Source organism: Dipodomys spectabilis, unplaced genomic scaffold (assembly GCF_019054845.1).
Source record: "Dipodomys spectabilis isolate Male_0828 unplaced genomic scaffold, ASM1905484v1 ptg000422l, whole genome shotgun sequence".
NCBI lineage: Eukaryota > Metazoa > Chordata > Mammalia > Rodentia > Heteromyidae > Dipodomys > Dipodomys spectabilis.
The window spans coordinates 6,898,517-6,918,780 of NW_024871099.1; the positions used below are offsets into that span (position 1 = coordinate 6,898,517).

Here is a 20,264-nt window from a genome sequence, read left to right on the forward strand (position 1 = left end):
GCTTGTCAGTACATCTTACTTTTATTTCCTCCCTTCCTTGTCCTGTTCATTTTCCTTTCTCTCAAATTGTTACCATAGTTAATCTGAGTGTTCTCGCAGTGCACAATAAACTTGCTTACATTTAACTGTCTTGAGTTTGGTGTTGACTTTATTGAGGGAGGAGGGAGAAGGAAGATGGAAATGCAGGAGAAATGGATTAGGGACTACCTTTTGGTAACATCAGTGACAGAAAACAAAAGGAAAATAAAGAGACAACACAACAATGGACCAAAAATACTAGAGTTTGGTGTAGACAGACTTCACAGCAAGAAGAGTTTTATTAACCAGAAAGCTTTTTTCCAAAATCTTGGACAGGGCATAGAGTTTTAAAACATTTTTTTGTTCCTCCTGACTAGAACGTCAGGAGGGTGTTTACAGATGAACTTTCCTGACAGGAGGCCCCAGGGGAAAAAAGGGAGAGTGCCCATTCTTAGCATGATAGTGAGAATTTGAGAGAGAGGAAGAGGAGGAGGAGGAGAAGGAGGTGGTTAGACGGACCCAGGGCAATGGGAAGCTTCTTTATTGGCCCAGCAGGGGGTGATCAGCGGGACACCAGGCAGAAATTATATATTGGGGGGATGTTGCCAAGGCCTGAAATTCTGGGGGTGATATCAATGTCCTCAGGTGGCACCAGTGAGCATAAGGAGAAGTTCTGAAGGATGGAGGTGAAGTAGAGGAAGAGTTCCATGCAGGCCAGGGCCTCCCCAACACACATCCACTTTCCTGCAGGCACAGAAGAGGTGGGAGGGTAGAATAGGGTCTGGGGATTTTTTTTCTTTTCTTCTGGTGCCAGTCTCCAGGCTTAAACTCAGGACCTGGGCATTGTCCCAGAGCTTTTTCTTTTTCCCCTCAAGGCTAACATTCTACCGCTTGAAGAAGAGTGATAAAGTACTAGCACTCTACTGCTTCTGGCTTTTTGGTGGATCATTGGAAATAAGAGTTTCATGGACTTTTTTTGCCTGGGCTAACTTTGTACTGTGATCCTCAGATCTCAGGCTCCTGAGTAGCTAGGGCACCAGGTGTGAGCCACCAGTGCCCATGTTAAATGTTACGTTTCTTTTCCTTCTTTCTTTACTTCGTTCGTTCGTTCCTTCCTTCCTTCCTTCCTTGTTGGTTGTGGGGCTTGAACTCTGGGCCTGAGCGCTGTTCCTCTGCTCTTCAGCTCAAGGCGAGTGCTCTACCACTTTGAGCCACAGTATAACTTCCAGCTTTCTGGTGGTTTGTTGTGTCTCATGGACTTTTCTGCCCATGTTGGCTTTGAACCATGATCCTCAGCTCTCAGCCTCCTGAGTAGCTAGGATGACAGGCATGAGCCACCAGTGTCTGTCGGGGTTGGGGACCTGGGTGGCAGGGAAAGTGAGCCTCTGTGATCACCTGGGCCCAGGGCATGCTCATCTCAATAAAAGTCTTGTCAATCATCTCCAGAAGGCTCGAGAACTGCTTGCCTTCATAGTTAAAGTGCTTTCCAAACACTACAGAACTGATGACGTTGGACAATGTGTGGCTCAGGAAGAAGGTGATCAATTGGGATGCCTGGGGGGAGGACATGAGGCAGAGAGAGTGGAAATCATCTATGTTGGAGGTGATCATGAGCAATAATCATTTCATGAGAAAAGGCTTCACTCAGTGCCTGATGATGCAGTAAGCACACTGGGGCCGGGTATAGTGGTACATAAGTATAGACCCAGAACTGGGGAGGCTGAGGATAATTGGGAGTATAAGACCAGCCCAGGCTACACAATGACACACCCTCATCACCAGAACTCTACATACAGATTTTGGGAGTCCATTGATGAAAGGGTCTGGATAAGTAGTGTCTAAGGGTCTTTGATATTGATATTTTTGGGGTGGGTACTGAGGCTTGAACTCAGGGTGAACCGCAGCTCCACTTGTGGTTTTAATGGTTAATGAGAGATAAAGAGTCTCACAGACTTTCCTGGCTTTGATCCATGTTCTTCAAGAATTGAGCCTACTAGTAGCTAGAGTTGCAGGAATGAGCTACGGGTGCTTAGCACATGTTAACTTTTTAACATGGAACCTGGTGGAAACCTCAGTAAATCCTGGAGAGTTTCTATCTTCTCTCATTTCAAAGATTTCTGCCACCAAGGCCCATCTTTTTATGGTTGAACTCTCCTTCCATTGACATCCCATCACCTAGCAGCCCTCCCCATTGTGGGAGCCTCTCCACCCCCATACCTTTTGTCTTGGGAATTCCTCTAGTAAGTACCCAGCTTCCTCCTGAATCTGCTCCTCAATGCTCTGCTTCCCCATCCCAAAGTTTCGAAGGACAGTCAGAGAAAAATGGCGAAGGACTTTCCATCGTTCTCCATTGGCCATAACCAAACCTGCAGAGGTGTCAGGGTCAGCTTCCCTCTGCCCCATCCTGCTCTGTGGTCAACACTGTGGTAGTCAGGATGGAGACAAATTAGCAAAGGTCTCAACTCTGCTCTGGAGGAAACCTCCCCCAACTTTTCACTTAATTGGGGGGTGGGAGGACCACTAAGATTACCTCTTATGTGGAAATAACCAGATTAGTGAGTTGTTTGGAAATGTAATGAACTTATTTTGGCAGTTTGATGAATGGAAGTATTTATGACTGGAATGTTGGGTGGGTGCATTGGATGGTTAGATGGTTAGATAGGTGGATGGATGGAGGGATGGATGATGGATAGATACATGTATGGTTGCAGTGGTACATAATGGAGAAATGGATGGATAAATGGATGGATGGATGGATGGATGGATAAAAGAGTAATATAGTTGTGAATGATGAGGAAGCTCATAAATGGATGGATGGAATGATAGACTGGTAGGTGAGTGAAAAATAATTGAGAGGTATATACATAGTTGGTTGGAAATATTCTTATTTTTTAAATTAAGCAAACTTTTATTGAAACTTCCATTGTGGTACAGAAATACATTGCAACTGATTAAAGTCCAACACCAATGAAGAGAGAAATTATGGCACCAAAATTTTCCCTCCTCTACCATGCAAAGATAGATTTCTATTCAATCTACAGTTCTCATTTTCTAGGCTTTGCTCCACGTAAACTTGTGCAAGTTTTCAACATTAGAACTCTTAATTATGTTAGGAAAAGAAAAACCAGACCTCAAGCCAAAAATGTCATCCCAATTTACTGGGAGACTGTTCAAGAACAAAATTCTACCAACAGAGCAAGTCTAAGAAGATAGACATAATCCCTTGTATTTTATCTGACCATACTGGAACCAAATGAGTTCTCAATAACAAGGCATACAGTAGAAAAAACAAATGGAAATTAAACAGCACATTGCTGAGCAACACATGTGTCACAGAAGCAATGAAAAAGTTCCTACAATTCAATGAAAATGAAGACACAGCACAAAGAAACCTATGGGACACAGCGAAAGCATTCCTGAGGGGCAAGTTTATTGCTCTCAGTGTGCACATCAAGAAAACAGGGACAGACCAAATAAACAATCTCATGATGCAACTAAAACTGCTAGAGACACAAGAAAAAGTTGAACCTAAAGTTGCTAGATGGAGCAAGATAACCAAAACAAGCACTGAAATTAATGAAAAAGAGACTAAGAAAACTGTAAATAAAATTAATAAAACCAAAAGCTGTTTTTTGACAAAAATCAATAAAATTGAAGGGCCACTGGCAAGATAAACTAAAAAAAGAAAAGAGGAGACCCAAATTAATAAGATCAAAGATGCCACAGGAAAAATTACAACAAGCATCCAAGACATCCAAATAATTATAAAGAAATATTGCCAGACTCTCTACTCAGAATGGAAGGAAAACCTAGCAGAAATGGATGAATTCCTAGAGAAATACAAATTGCCCAAACTGAACCACGAAGAAATAACTCAATTAAATACATCAATAACCTTCAATGAGATAGAGGAAACAATAAGAAGCATTGTTCTGTAAGACCTTTAAGGAAGAACTAATACCCATACTCCTCAAGCTCTTCAGAGAAATAGAAGCAGAGGGAGTAATCCCAAACTCATTCTATGAAGCCAATATCACAATCATCCCCAAACCAAGCAAAGACCTAACAAAAAAAGAGAACCAATCTCTTTGATGAACACAATGCAAAATTCCTTAATAAAATTCTAGCCGACAGAATCCAGAAACATATCAAAAAAAATCATACATTATGACCATGTAGGCTTCATCCCAGAGATGCGGGGATGGTTTAACATACATAAGTCAATAGTGTAATCCATTACATCAACAGATCCAAGGTCAAGAACCACATGATTATCCCCATTGATGCAGCAAAGGCTTTTGATAAAATACAACATTCATTCATGTTAAAAGCTCTGGAAAGGGGGCTAGGAAGGTGGCTCAGTGGTAGAGCGCTTGCCTTGCATGCATGAGGCCCTGGGTTCGATTCCTCAGCACCACATAAGCAAAAAGAAAAAAGCCGGAAGTGGCGCTGTGGCTCAAGTGGTAGAGTGCTAGCCTTGAGCTGAAGAGCTGAGGGACAGCGCCCAGGCCCAAAGTTCAGGCCCCATGACCGGACCCCAAAAAAAATAAAATAAAATAAAAGCTCTGGAAAAAATTGGAATAGAAGGAACATTGCTTAAAACAATAAAAGACCAACAGCCAATATCACACTTAATGGGGAAAAACTACAACCAATTCCCCTAAAAACAGGAACAAGGCAAGGATGCCCACTCTCCCCACTCCTATTCAATATAGTTCTGGAATTCTTAGCCAGAGCAATAAGGCAGGAAAAAGACATTAAAGGGTTCCACATAGGGGAGGAAGAAGTTAAAGTATTTCTCTTTGCAGATGACATGATTTTATACTTTAACAATCCAAAAGGCTCCATCCCTAAACTTTTAGAGCTTATAAACCACTTCGGCAAAGTAGCAAGATACAAAATTAACCCACAAAAATCAGTCACCTTTTTGTACACCAACAATGTGCAAGCAGAAAGGGAAATCAAGGAAACAACCCCATTCATAATAACCTCAAAAAATATCTAGGAATAAACCTAACCGAAGATGTAAAGGATGTATTTCAGGAAAAATATAAAACCTAAAAAACGGAATCATAGCAGATACCAGGAAATGGAAAGATCTCCCGTGTTCTTGGATAGGCAGAATTAAACATGAAAATGGCTATACTGCCAAAATTGATATACACATTTAAAGCAATTCCCATTAAAATCCCAATGATGCACTTTACTGAAATAGAGAAAACAGTCCAAAATTCCATATGGAACAACAAAAGACCTAGAATAGTCAAAGCAATTCTAAGCAAAAGAAACAACACAGGGATCAAGATACTGGATTTCAAGCTCTACTATAGAGCCATAATAACAAAGACAGCTTGGTATTGGTACAAAAAGAGACCTGAAGACCAATGGAACTGACTAGAGGACCCAGAAATAAGGCCACATATATAGTCGGTTGATATTTGACAAAGGAGCCAAAGTCATACAGTGGAAGAATCATAACCTCTTCAACTATTGGTGCTGGGAAAACTGGGTGGCCACATGCAGAAAAATGAAAGTGGACCCTTGCCTATCACCATGCACTAACATCAACTCAAAATGGATTAAAGACCTTAACATCAAACCTGACACTCTGAAACTACTGCAGGACAGAGTAGGAGAGACACTTGAACTTATAGGCACAGGCAGGAACTTCCTGAACAAAGTCCCAGGGTCACAACAAATCTGGAGAGAGACTCGACAAATGAGACTACCTTAAAATAAAATGTTTCTGCACAGACAAAGAAATAGCAACCAAACTAGAAAGACAGCCAACTAACTGGGAAAAAATATTTACCAGCAGTATATCAGACAAGTGTCTAATACCCATTGTATACAGGGAACGCAAGGAACTAACCCCTCACAAATCTAACAAACCAATCATGAAATGAGAAAGGCAACTAAAGAGAGACTTCTCAGAAGAAGAGATAAAAATGGCAAAGAAACACATGAGGAAATGTTCATCATCCCTGGCTGTAAAGGAAATGCAAATAAAAACAACACTGAGATACCACCTCACCCCAGTCAGAATGGCCCACATCCTAAAGTCAGCCAACGACAAATGCTGGAGGGGATGCAGAGAAAGAGGAACACTACTGCATTGTTGGTGGGAATGTACACTAATACAACCACTTTGAAAAACAGTCTGGAGATACCTCAGAAAGCTAAATATGGACTTCCCCTATGACTCAGCCATACCACCCCTCGGCATCTACCCTGAACAACAGGAACCAGTATACAAAGACACATGCACCTCCATGTTTATTGCAGCACTGCTCACAATAGCCAAGATTTGCAAACAGCCCAGATGCCCCACTACTGATGAGTGGATCCAAAAAATTGTGGTACCTATATACAATGGATTATTATGCATCCATTAGAAAGGACAAACTAATGGCATTTGCAGGTAAATGGATTATTGAGCAAAGTAAGCCAAGAACTAAGAGACAAACAGCACATGGTCTCCCTGATATGTGGATGCTAAAGCCAAAATACAAGAAGATATGGAAAAGTAACAGGACTCAAGAAACAAAGGACAGCCACCTATTTTGTCATATCATTGCTAAATGACTCCATGTTCTGGATCATATATGTGGTGGATATATGCACGTAACAGAGGGAAGACAGGAGGAGGAAAAGAATAAGCGGGAACAGCCCACACTAAGCAAAAGGAAAGAAATGTAAACATCACCTGATGTGGAAAAAAATAACTTGTATTGTCAAAGCTCATAGAATTCACCAACTGTATAGACCATGATAATGACAATTTGCCTTGTGAAAGCTAAAATGTGTTTGTGACTCTAACTAAGTGTCACTATTCCACAATACTGTGAGATATGTGAAATTTATGTAATCATCTCATCTCCATTGAAGAAAAAAAATGAGAGAAGGGATGGGTTGAGAGAGATGGGTGACAATGTTGTCAGACACTTTGTACTCATAGACTGTTTTGTAGAATGGGAACTTTTTTGTACAACTACTTAAAGATAATAAAAAATCCTGCCACACAGTTGTCTGACTAACTTGACTTCTCATTCTGGACATTATTCATCCTGTGACTGCCATGGTGAAAAGACCATACAGGAACAGGAAGAATCCACATCTCCCTTGTATTACAGAACTTTAAGCCACAAGATGAAAAAAGCCACTGATTCTGCTCTAAACACAGGAGAGAATATTCATTCAAGTTTATAGCAGTGATTATTAATGAAAATTAGTGGCAGTAGCTGCTCAAAGTATAAGGTAAATGATCCAAACTGAACAGATCATCTTTATGCTATGTCCTTGCTTACATACTCAGTGATAAGTTATTTTTTTATACCTCTACTTAGGACAAGTTAGTATATTCCATTAGAAGCTAATCCAATTTACTCAGGAGTAGAACATAGTTAGATTACTTACCGAATACTCTGAACAGCTATAATTCTGTATGGGTTCTTTCTGGAAATGATTCAAAAGATTTTGGTTATATTCAACTTTGCTTTGCCAATAAAGGAGGCAAAATTCTGACGCCATTGAAAGAAAATTAAACTCAGGGATCATCTCCAAGCTTTCTCATCTGGGGAATGAGATTCGTATATAAACCCACAGTGTAACAGTGTATTGTTTATTTGAGAGGCAGAGGGAAAAGACCTCCTGGTGAGGGAAGACACCAGTTACAAGAGTACAAAGGCAAGAACAATGATTAAAGTAGTAATACAAGAAGAGTGAACTAGAATCATTCTACAAGGATCCAACTTGTGGAAGAAAAAATGTAACTGCTGTTGCAAAAAAAACCATCTGTATGAAGTAGAAACTGGTTTCAGTAATTTTAGTAGAGAACATATTCTAGAAAGTGGAGGTTACTGAATGTAAAATTCTGGCAGCAATTTAATAGAACAGTCCCAGATGGTTAGGCTGAGGCCATCACCTAAGGACAATGAAAACGTTGTCTGGGAATTTTGGATGATACTTGCAGAACTTTTATACTGTGCATAAACCAAATTGAATTGTTTTCATAAGTGTTGTAACGTTTCTTATACTAACAGTTATGTTCTACATGCACTTCAATTTCACAGCAAGAGTGGCATAGAATACCTAAACACAGGAGAGAGTATTCATGCAAGATATCTAACTCATTGATACAATGATGCATACACTTCAAAATGATTACACTATCATTACATCTAGGGCTTTCTCCAACTGCAAGGTGGTGGTTATGGAACACAAGGCCCCCGCTATCAACATCTAGAAAGCATTCACCACCATCTATGTGTCCTCTTGTTTTTTTCTTGTATTTTTTCTTCATTTTTCTTAATCAACACTGCTGTTGTTGCTGCTCCTTAGTAAAACTGGTAAATAAAATGAAATTTTAATCATTGAATGTAGCACTTTGGCAATCAATATGTTTGAAGTCTTCAATCTTCTGAGGCCAAGAAAGCACTGTGCGACAATTAGAACTCTGATTAACAAACAAGGTGGTCACAAATTTTCCTGGCTTGAAGACTTCTACAACATTCGTGATCAGGTTGTCATAGGAAGTCTGCCTTAAAGTTTGTGTCAAAGCCAACCTAAGAAAATTCTGGTTCTGGAGCAATGGGAATAGTCCAATAAGTTCCATCTGATTTCATTGCATTCATTGAATGCCCACAAGGCTTGAACAGTGTGGCATCAATGACAGAACCTGGTATCAGGTCATGAATTCCACTCTCACGAGTGACATCCTTTGCAGTAACACCATCTTTCATATAGAACTGGTCCATAACCGCTGGGTCAAGCTCACTCACCAAAATTGACAGGGTTTTGATCTGACTGACTGATTACTTGATTCTCTGGGAAATCCAAAGCATACAAGTACCAACAGTCAGAATTCACCCGTCCCATACAATATGCTGCTCCATTTGGGAAAATTGCATTAAGAAACTCTATTTTTTCCCCTGAAATTCCAGTGTGGGTATCCTTCCTGGGACAGCTTTATGAAATTCTTAGGAGAATAAAAGAAGCTTTGAATTGAGTCGAACCCACTGTAATCTCTAGCAAGCTTCAATAGTGGAACCAGTGCTTTCAGCAAGAGGGTGGTACCCCATGTCTTCAAACTGACCCATCTCTTGGAGACCAACATAGTACTTTCACTGAATCCGTACGCTTCCTGCTTGTCAGTTTTTGTCACACTTATGATTGAACATTGTACATCCTTCAAAAGTACATCCTATTCAGATCTTGGGGTAGTGCAAAGATCCCCAGATCCTTGGTTTGCATCGGGCTGATGCCAGAAGAACCAAACCTCCAGCAGCTTCTCGGTCCCTTTGAAAAACAATGCTCAGCTACCATCACTGTGAAACTAGAAAACAACCAAAGACCACAGCAAATCAACTCAATTAAATCTCTTCTCCCGCCGCCGCTGCGGATGACCCCAGCTGTTAGCAAAGTCCAGGTTCCTTTATTTTTTTTGCTATAATTTTATATTAATTTTTAAATAAAGGATTAATACAATTTTCCCAGCGTGTGTGTGTGTGTGTGTGTGTGTGTGTGTGTGTGTGTGTGTGTGTGTGTGAAAGTTGAACCTGAGTCCGTTGGAAATAGAGGCAGATACAGTTCCGTCTCTTATACGCCACTACTTGCCCGTTAGAGAGAGTAGAGAGAGCACTAGCTAATGTCGCCAGCCATACGGTGCTGGAAAGATTCTTCTTTATTAGAAGACTTGCTAATAAATGCATTTTTGACAGATTTATGGAGCAATAGATAGGAGGGGGAAATACAGGGACAAACAGGTAGATGAGAGAAGGAACAAGGTGAACTTGATTGTGATAGAAGAATACAGACTGGTGGATGCCAGAGGCACACTAGAAAAGAACCTTGTGGAACCTGTTGTGTTTATACACGTGTATGCAGAGGAAGACAAAACTAATGTTGGCAAGGCCACAAGCTGAGGTCATGCCTGGGATCCTTGCTACTGAGGGGGTAAAAGAAGCTCAGGGACATTGTCCTGCGTTTAATCCCCAGCCAGGGCTCACCCTCCCCCGCCCCAAGATTAACAGTAAATCCAAAAGTGGAATGCCACTTGCTGTGTGGCATTACCTGCTCTCTCTCATCACCTGTAGTTTTTTTCTTTGTGCCAATCCTGGGCCTTGAGCTCAGGGCCTGGGCAATTGTCCCTGAGCTTCTTTTGCTCAAGGCTAGCACTCTACAACTGGAGCCACAGCACCACTTCTGGCTTTTTCAGTTTATGTGGTGCTGAAGAATCGAACCTAGGGTTTCATGCATAGGAGGCAAGCACTCAATCACTGAGCCACCTTCCCAGCCCAACCACCGATTTTCATATCAGCAAATTAGCCTAATTTTGATAGTTTTCTTAAAGGACTCAAAACAAGGAATCCTGCATTCCTGCTCTTCTAAAAGAACATGAAACATACCAAATGCACTATGATCATTTTCTTTCTCCTTTTTTCCTTCCTTCCTTCCTTCCTTTCTGCCTGCCTTCTGTCCTTCTACTCTCTCCTTCCTTTTCTCTCCTTCCTTCTCTCTCTCCTTCGTTCCCTCCTTCCTTCCCTTCCTCCTCCCTCACTCCTTCCTTCCCTCCCTCCCTCTCTTCTTCCTTCCTTCCTTCCTTCCTCCTTCCTTCCTTCCTTCCTATTCTATTTTTTTGTGATTGTGGAGTCTGCCCACTTTGGAGAGCACAGAATGAGGGCAGGTCTTCAAGTGATTGACAAAGGTCCCACTAAGTCTCTAACCAAGACACCCAACCTCTCCTACTCAGAAAAAGTACATGGCCACTAGAAGAACCTTGAGAAGCTCTGGAGACCTCCCTCTTCTTCAGGACCCACGAGGTGCAAGTCTCTAGACACCGTGGGTGTACATGAGGGTGGTGGGCCAGGCAGCATGTGGGGACCGTGGACAGTGATAAAAGGGAGGCCCTGCTGGGTGTCGATGGCTCACACCTGCCATCGTAGCTACTCAAGAGGCTGAGATCTGAGGATCATGGTCCCAATCCAGCCTGAGCAGAAAAATCCCCATCAGACTCTTTTCTCTAATTAACCACTCAAAAACTCAGAAGTGAAGCTTTGGCTCAAGGGGTAGAACATTAGCCAGGAGCACAAAGAGGCTCAGAGACACTGCCCAAGTCCTGAGTTCAAGCCCCACAGGCAACATAAATAAATAAATAAACAAATGCATAAATACATAAATAGAGTCTTAGTGGGCCTTTTCTGCACTGGCTGGCTTCACACTGTGATTCTCAGATCAGCCTCTTGAGTAGCTAGGATTGCAGGCATGAGCATCCAGCATCTGGCTCGATCAGTATTATTTTATCTGATCAGAAGCATGCAGACATTTCACCTTTGTGTTCCTCCTTGGTCTCACTGTGAGTGCATGCATGGAGTCCTGCATCATTTACTATGTGCCCATGTGTTTGAGGTATAGCTTCAGCATTGTAACCACTTTTCTTTGGTGGTGTTTGGTCATGGTTGTGACTTACCATAGCCTTGGAAGTTCTGCTCTATGGTTGCTATTTCTCCATGGCCACTGAAGTCATCTGCTTGATCTACCAGCGCCTCCTTCACTGCATCATGCTCATATAAAATAACCAACGGCCGGAGACCCAAGTACACAGTAAACATGTCGCCATATTTCTTCTAGAGCTGGGAGGGAAGGAAGGCATGGAGGAGGTGAGGGCTGAAGTAGGTCATAAGGAAAAGTCAAGGAGTTGATGGAGGGCTGAGGGATTTCAGAGGAATGCAATAACAGATAAAGGTACATCTTAGATTTGAAAGGACTAATGGACAGTCTTTACTTTTGTGACCCTGGGGTGGGGACCCACACCAGATAACCAAACATGAAAGTCCTTGGGAGCTGGTGTCTCAAGCCTGTCATCCTAGCTACTCAGGAAGCCGAGATCTGAGGATCATGGTTCAAAGCCAGCCTGGGCAGGAAAGTCTATGAGACTCTGATCTCCAGTGAATCACCAAAAAGCCAGAAATATATCTGTGATTCAAGTGGTAGAGCACCAACCTTGAGCACAAAAGCTCAGAAACATCATCCACCCAGGCCCTAAGTTAAAGCCCCAAGAATCTCTCTCTCCCTCCCTCCCTCCCTCCCTCCCTCCCTTCCTCTCTCTCTCTCTCATACACACACATACATACACACATATATAAACACACATACACACATACCTATACACACGATGAATGTTCTGGTTTCCTTACATGTAAAGTGATGGATGTGTATTAGAGAAATTCAGATCCATGCTTCCCTCTATAAAATGTTAACTTTCTAACCATGTGTTTGTTGTGTGTGTGTGCATGCTTTATGTGTGTATGTCTGTGTCTGTGTATGTGCGTGTGAGAGAGAGAGAGAGACAGAGAGAGAGAGAGAGACACAGAGAGAGAGAGAATACTGGGACTTGAACCCAAGGCCTGGACACTGCCTCTTAGCTAGCACTCTACCACTTTGAGCCACCTCTGGCTTTTTTGTTTTTGCTAGTGAATTGGAGTCTCACAGACTTTCTTGCTCTGACTGGCTTTGAACCAAGATCCTCAAATCTCAGGTTCCTGAGTACTTAGGATTACAGGCATGAATCACTGGCACCCATGCTAACTTTCTAGAATCATGAGATACTGACCCTCCAACTTGTAAAATAATCTGACCACAAGAGCCCTTGTCTTCCATACTCCTGACATTACGCAGAGATGTGCACCGATGCACAAGGAACGTAAGTTCTCATGAAGTTTCTGATTCTGGGATTGTTTTCCACATTCTAAGATGGCCAACAAAGTGTGTTCCCTATGTGTGCTTTTGCCCTGGGCACCTGGCCGTGGGGTTCATGGCTTCCTCTCCTGTGGGGAGGCCCACAGACTCACCTTCATGAAAGAGTGAAAAAGGCATCGTTGCCTGCAGCACGTTCCCCAGGAGAGGAATTGGGATGGGACCTGGGGGGCAACTTTCTTCTCTTGTTGATTTGTTTCCAGGCTTTGAGGATGAACAGACAAGACACACTGAATGCCAGAAACATGGTCAAGGCCCCTCAAGTTCCATCATGACACACTGAGTGTCGTGCTTCAGATCCTTCCTAAATAGTTTCTGGGAGCTTAAACTGAAATCTAAATATCCTGAAACTCAGGTGTGCTGGGTCTAAAGCCATCAGAGGGACACGTTCCTTGGCAGGGGATTTATGTAACTTATAATCTCCCCCTGAGTACAAATAGATTGAATTCACCTTTGGGAAAATCTCTGGGGAGGGGTCTTCTCCTTTCTTCCTATTACCTTTTACTGCTTTTTGATTCTTTTTTTTTTTGGTCAGTCGTGGGGCTTGAACTCGGAGCCTAGGCACTGTCTCTGAGAGCTTTTGCTCAAGGCTAGTGCTCTACCACTTTGAGCCCCAGTGCCACTTCTGGTTTTCTGGAGGTTCATTGGAGATAAGAGTCTCATGGGGACTCTCCTTCTGAGGCTGGCTTTGAATGCCATCCTCAGATCTCAGCCTCCTGAGTAGTTAGGGTTACAGGCATGAGCCACTAGTGCCTGGTTTTTCTTCCTGTGTTGAATTCCCCAGTTCTTCTCATCCCCTGGTTCAAAATTCCATGTAGAGTGGAAGATAGTTGAGTATCTTTGTTGAGTTTAGGACTCAAGACAAAGTAGGTTCTCAAGTTTAGCTTTTCCTCACTGGGAAGTGTCTATCCTTTTGGGTCTCAGTTTCCTGTCTGTCAAATAGGGCAGCCATTCTATTGTAGAGTGTGTGTGTGTGTGTGTGTGTGTGTGTGTGTGTGTGTGTGCACGCTCAGATTGGGGTACTGCTCTTGCTAGACATTTCTATTCACAGTTGCTGTTCTACCACTTAAGTCCTCCAGCACACTGGGGGTTTTTGCTGATTAATTGGAGATAAGAGTCTCATGGGGACTTTTCTGCCCAGGCTCGCTTCAAACCATGATCCTCAGATCTTAGTTTCCTGAGTAGCTAGGATGACAGGTGTGAGCCACCAGTGCCCAGATCCCAATTCTTAATTTTGACAAGAAGCCACAGGGAAAAGAATAATCTCTTCAAGAAACTCTTGGAGCCAGGCAGAAGTGGAGCTGTGGCTCAAGTGGTAGAGCACCAACCTTGAGCGAGAAAGCTCAGGGACAGTGCTCAGGCCCTGAATTCAAGCCCCTGTCCTGGCAAACACACGCACGCATGCGCGCGCGCACACACACACACACACACACACACACACACACACACACACACACACATGCATGCATACACAAAGTCCAATTTCCTTGACCCTCAAAGTTGTACCATACATAAAAGAAGAGGAAATAAGTATGAAAACAGGTACTTGTCACAGGGATTTCCCAGTTACTTGCTTAGCTCCTGGCCCAACACCTAAAGGGACCCAGAAAGTTGGGTCCCTTTTGTCTCTCTCAGCCCTGCAAAATTGTTGCTGCATCAGGCAGAGCATTGCCAAAGCTTTGATAAATATAGAAAATTCATCTGAGCTATTTGGCAAGAAGATCAGTCAGGCTGCTGCTGAGCACAAACATGCCAGGGACAGAGAGAGCATGGATCAGCCTCCAGGGACCTCAAAGAAAAGCACACAGTTCCAAAACACTTGGACCCAGTGTCAACACTGACATTACACGTGTCTTCCAGTTTGACAAATGTTCACACACAAGGTCTGAAACTAACTTAAATTGTTGTTTTGGGGTTCTCTTTTCTATATTGTGCAATAATTGATTGGTGACTTTTCTTTCCCCTACAAGGGAATACCATAAGAAACCACAAAGGGAATTTCTCATGCAAAAACAACAACAGTACAACAGTGCTCACACCTGTCATCCTAGCAACTCAGGAGCAGAGATCTGAGGATTGAGGTTCAAAGCCAGTGTAGGCAGGAAAGTCCATTAGACTCTTACTTCCAATGAACCATTCAAAAGCCAAAAGTGGAGCTGAAGTTTAAGGCTCAAGAGGTAGAGAGCCAACCTTGAGTGGACAAAGCTAAAGGACAGTGCCCAGGCCCTGAGCTCAAGCCTCAGTACCAGCACACAGACAAAAAAAGCATATGTTGAAGCTCCGTTGAACAACGGATATTCATATGAATTAATGTTGTTTTGGGGGCATCTGTAGGAACTTGTAGGTGAGGCTTGGTGAACAGAGAGAGGGTGAAGGAGGGCGGAATGTGCACATACAATGGAGTCTAGCTTGTGGATCCAGGCTGCAGGGTAAAGCTGGGTAGGGATTCCAGTGCAAGGAGAAAGGCAAGTCTGGAGATTGAGTTCCAAGCAGAAGCAGCAGCTCTCATTCAAAGTCTCCATGCATGGCTGAGTGCAATCAGACGGTGCAGCTCCAAGCCTGGTTATGGCCTTTGACAGAAGCCAAGTCCCAGGCAGCTTTATGCAATTTGTGTTGGAGTTTCCATACTTTTTATTTTATTTTTATTTTTAAATTTTTTATTATTTTATTTTATTTCATTTTGTTTTTGTCGGTCATGGGGCTTGAACTCTGAGCTGGGTGCTTTCCCTAAGCTCTTCAGCTCAAGGCAAGCACGCTACCACTTAAGCCACAGTGCCAATTCTGGTTTTCTGGTGGTTTATTGGAGATAAATGTTTCACGGACTTTCCTGCCCAGGCTGGCTTTGAACCGTGATCCTCAGCTCTCAATCTCCTGAGTACATAGGATTACAGGTGTGAGCCACCAGCGTCTGACCCTATTTTTATTTTTTATTTGGTCATGGGGCTTGAATTCTGCCTGGGCACTCTCTGACCTCTTTGTGCTGATGGCTAGTGCTCTACCACTCAGAGCCATAGCTCTACTTCTGGTTTTTGAGTGGTTCATTGGAGTAAAGATTCTCATGCTAGAGTCTTTTCTGCCCAGGCTGGCTTTGAACTGTGATCCTCAGATCTCAGCCACCTGAGTAGCTAGGATTACAGGAGTGAGCCACTGGTGCTCAGTCTGGCTTGTTCATTTATTTTGAATTCATACATCTTGGGGGCTTGAACTCAGAAGAGCCTGGGTGCTGTCCCTTTAGCTTTCCTCCCCCTCCCCCTACTTCCCTCTTACCTATAGAGCAACAGGCCCACTTCCAGAATTTTGTTGGTTCACTAGAGATCAGTCAGTCTCTTTGGTTTTCTGCCTAGATTGGTTTTCAACTGAGATCCTCAGGTCTCAGCCTCGTGAGGAGAGGGTATTAGAGGCATGAACATTGGTACCCTGCTACATTCCATGTTCTTAACTGACACACCTGATCACCCAGCTTTGCTTGTTTTTCTTTATGCAACGCCAGAAAATAGCCCTGATTAAACTCTGAATAAAAACATAAAAATGGGGGAAACCCCCAAACACCTCCTCCACTTTCCTAAACTCATGTGAGAGTAGGGAAGGAAAAGTAGGCAGATGCTACAAGAGTTGGGAGATGAGGACTCTCATTTATCGTTAATACGATTTTGTTGATATTATGAAGGTGTTGTACAGGGGGTCCCCTTTCCATAAGTCAGGTAATGACTATATTTGTTGCTTGGGACAATGTCACTCTTCCTTTGCTTTCCCCCAGTTTCCAGTTCCCCAGTCCCTGCCCCACAAATTGAACATTTCATTTTCTATATAGTGTCTACTGAGTAAAATAAAACCCATGCCTGGCTTTCTTTTCTATTTTTGTTACTTTATTGCCTATAGTTCTTGGGGTGAAAATCCTTGTAAACCTGAAAGTGAAGATTCCAGAATGATAGAGCAGATCTTAGGGGTTGCGCATTTAGCTCAGTGAAAGAGCACTGCCTGACAAGTGAAAAGACCCTGAGTTCAGTCCTCAGTGCTGGAAAAAAAAGATTTTCAAAAGTTTTTTTTTTTTTTGGGTCTGGTCATGGGGCCTGAACTCTGGGCCTGGGCGCTGTCCCTCAGCTCTTCAGCTCAAGGCTAGCGCTCTACCACTTGAGCCACAGCGCCACTTCCGGCTTTTTTCTTTTTGCTTATGTGGTGCTGAGGAATCGAACCCAGGGCCTCTGGCATGCAAGGCGAGCGCTCTACCACTGAGCCACCTTCCCAGCCACTCAAAAGTTTCTTAAGGTTGGGCATCAGTGACTCATGCCTATAATCCAAGCTACTCGGGAGGCTGAGATCTGAGGATCATGGTTCAAAGCCAGCCAGGCAAGAAAATTTGTTGAGATCCTTATCTATCAAGTTAGAAGTATAGCTGTGGTTCTACTGGTAGAGCATCAGTCTTGAACACAAAAATTCTGGGACCGTGCCAACCCCCTAGTTCAAGCCCCACATTCAGTGCACGCATGCACGCACGTGTCTCTTAAGAGGAAAGAGATTTGATCTTCTACCTACTATTTATGTTCTCTGCAATCTTAACCAAAGATCCAGTCAATCAGGTAGTGCCAGGCCAGGCCAGGGAAGAGGAAGGTGAGGCTGGGGATTAAGAGGTTGTGACCAGAATATTGAAGATATTTGTTTCTGAGCATTTGGGTGGGGTGCTTTCTTTCTGAGAGTTTGGAGCTGGGGGTAGGGTGGGTGAAATGTCATGAAGGAGAAAACCAAGGAAGAGAAGAAAGTCAGTGTCTTTTGTTTTGTTTTGTTTTTTCCTCTGTCTAGTTGTTTGGATAACTAATACATGTAGCTACCAGAATGGTTCCTGCCCAGAAATGAGAAGAACTAGTGTGGAAACAAAGAGAAAGAAGTTTATTAATTTGTTTTTTGTTGGTCCTGGGGCTTGAACTCATGGCTTCAGTGCAATCCTTGAGCTCTTTTGCTTAAAGCTAGTGCTCTATCACTTTGAGCCACAGCTCTACTTCTTGTTTTTGAATGATTAATTGTAGATAAGAGTCTCATAGGGGAGACTTCTCTGCTGGGGCTTGTTTTGAACCAGGATCCTCAGATCTCAGACCCCTGAGTAGCTAGGATTACAGGTGTGAGCTATATTACTGGATTACCAGTGCTCAGCAGAGAAAGAAGTTTAATGAAAGACAGGGACAAAAGAAACAGACTCCAGGGAGAAAGATATTTTTTAATTTGGAGTTTTGATTGAGGAATAAAACAATATAGGATGTGAAACAGCAATATTTTGCTATTATCAATTGAGCTAAATGAAGCAAATTAGCATATATATGTGCATGACCTTATATAAAGGACATGCACCAGCCTCCAAGGACTTCACAGAAGTGCACACAATGTCAAAACACTTGGAGCCAATGTTAACACCGACATTACACGTGTCTTCCAGTTTGGCAAATGTTCACACACAAGGTCTGAAACTAACCTAAATTGTTGTTTTGAGGTTCTCTTTTCTATATCATGCAAGAATTAATTGTTGACTTTTCTTTCTTCTGCAGGTGAACACCATAAGAAATCATAAAGGGAATTTCTCATTCAAAAACAACAAACAAACATCTGGCAGGCTCCAGTGCTCACACCTGTCATCCTAGCAACTCAGGAGGCAGAGATCTGAGGATTGAGGTTTAAAGCCAGTGTAGGCAGGAAAGTCTGAAATTCTTACTTCCAATGAACCATTCAAAAGCCAAAAGTGGAGCTGAAGTTTAAGGCTCAAGAGGTAGAGTGACAGCCTTGAATGGACAAAGCTAAAGGACAGTGCCCAGGCCCTGAGTTCAAGCCTCAGTACCAGCACACAGACAAAAATAAAAGCATATGTTGAAGCTCCTTTGAACAATGGATATTCATATGAATCAGTGTTGTTTTGGGGGCACCTGTAGGAACTTGTGGTGAGGCTTGGTGAACAGAGAGAGTGAATGAAGGAGGGCGGAACGTGCACATTCAAGGGAGCTTATCTTTGTAGATCCAGGCTGCAGGGTAAAGCTGGGTACGGATTTTCAGTGGAAGGAGAAAGGCGAGTTTGGAGATTGAGTTCCAAGCAGAAGAAGCAGCTCACATTCAAAGTCTCTGTGCATGGCTGAGCACAATCAGACCGTGCAGCTCCAAGCCTGGTTATGGCCTTTGACAGGAGCCAAGTCCCAGGCACTTTATGCAATTTGCTGAGGCGTTTACATAGCTTTTTATATCGTGTGTGTGTGTGTGTGTGTGTGTGTGTGTGTGTGTGTGTGTGTGTGTGTGTGTGTGTGTGTGTGTGTACTGAGATCTGGGGGTTGCAGTTCAAAGCCAGCCAGGTCAGGAAAGTCTGTGAAACTCTTCCCTTCCAAAAACTACGAAAAAGTAGGAAGTGGAGCTGTGGTGAAACTGGTAGAACACTAGCAAAAGCAAAAAAGATTTGACAATGCACAGTCCACAAATACAAGCCCCAGGATCAACATTGAAAAAAAATCTAGGAAGGAGATGCTAAGATTATAAATTATAGCTGTGGTTGCAAGGATCTTTAGGTGAAATTCTTCCTTCTCCCTCCTATCTCTCTTCTTCCTCCTCTCCCTCGTCCTCCTCCTTGTTCTCTACAAGACAAGCAGAGACCAAGCCCTGGTGGCTCACACCAGTAATCCTAGATACTCAGGAGGCTGAGATCTGATGATCACAGCTCAAAGCTAGCCTAGGCAGGAAAGACTGTGAGACTCTTATCTTCAATTAACCACCAATATAACAGAATTGGAGTTGTGGTTCAAGTGGTAAAGCACTCACCTTGAGCTGAAGAGCTCAGGGACAATGCCCAGGCTGAGTTCAAGATTGGTATATTCATATGTGAGAAAGTGTTAAGAACAATGTAAAGAGACAATTGTTGAGGGGAAGACCCCCCTCCTAACCAGGAGAGACTACACAGGCTCAGGGAGTACTGTCAAAAGAAAGTCTTTAATACTGGCTGGGACTACACTGGACAGTCAGGTGCCCCAAAAGTGTAGTGCTCAGTCTGGTCTCATGGCCCCTTTGAATCCAGAAAACCACACCCCTTTTATTCGCTCAGGGGAGGAAAGTAACTGAGGATTCTTTTCTACAGGTGCCAGCCTAATGTGTAGTTACAGAAGCTAAATCAATATTGTACTCGGGAAAGATGGATGTCAAATATCCAAGTGACACACTACCAGGCACTTCTCCTGGATCAACCTTGTATCAGGTTCTGCAGAACATCAACCCTGAACCCAGCAAGCTTGTTGCTCGATGATGACCTCTGCATGACTGTACAGGGGTAACTGACCTGATCTAGTCTGCCAGACTGGACTTGCCTGATGCCCCGCTGCTGGAGGCAGAGGAGGTATACATGGACAGGAGCAGTTTTATTCAAGATGGGATAAGGTATGTGAAGGCAGCAGTCTCCACCAAAGATCAAGCAGGAAGTGATGCTGTGGCTCAAGTGGGGGAGTGCTAGCCTTGAGCTGAAGAGCTGAGGGACAGTG

The 20,264-nt window shown here is 43.2% G+C and overlaps 2 pseudogenes; both read right to left on the reverse strand.

Moving 5' to 3' along the window:
- Positions 1-580: 580 nt before the first annotated feature.
- Positions 581-13,810, reverse strand: LOC122097357 (annotated as a pseudogene).
- On the reverse strand, positions 8,330-10,956 carry LOC122097325 (annotated as a pseudogene).
- Positions 13,811-20,264: the final 6,454 nt, after the last annotated feature.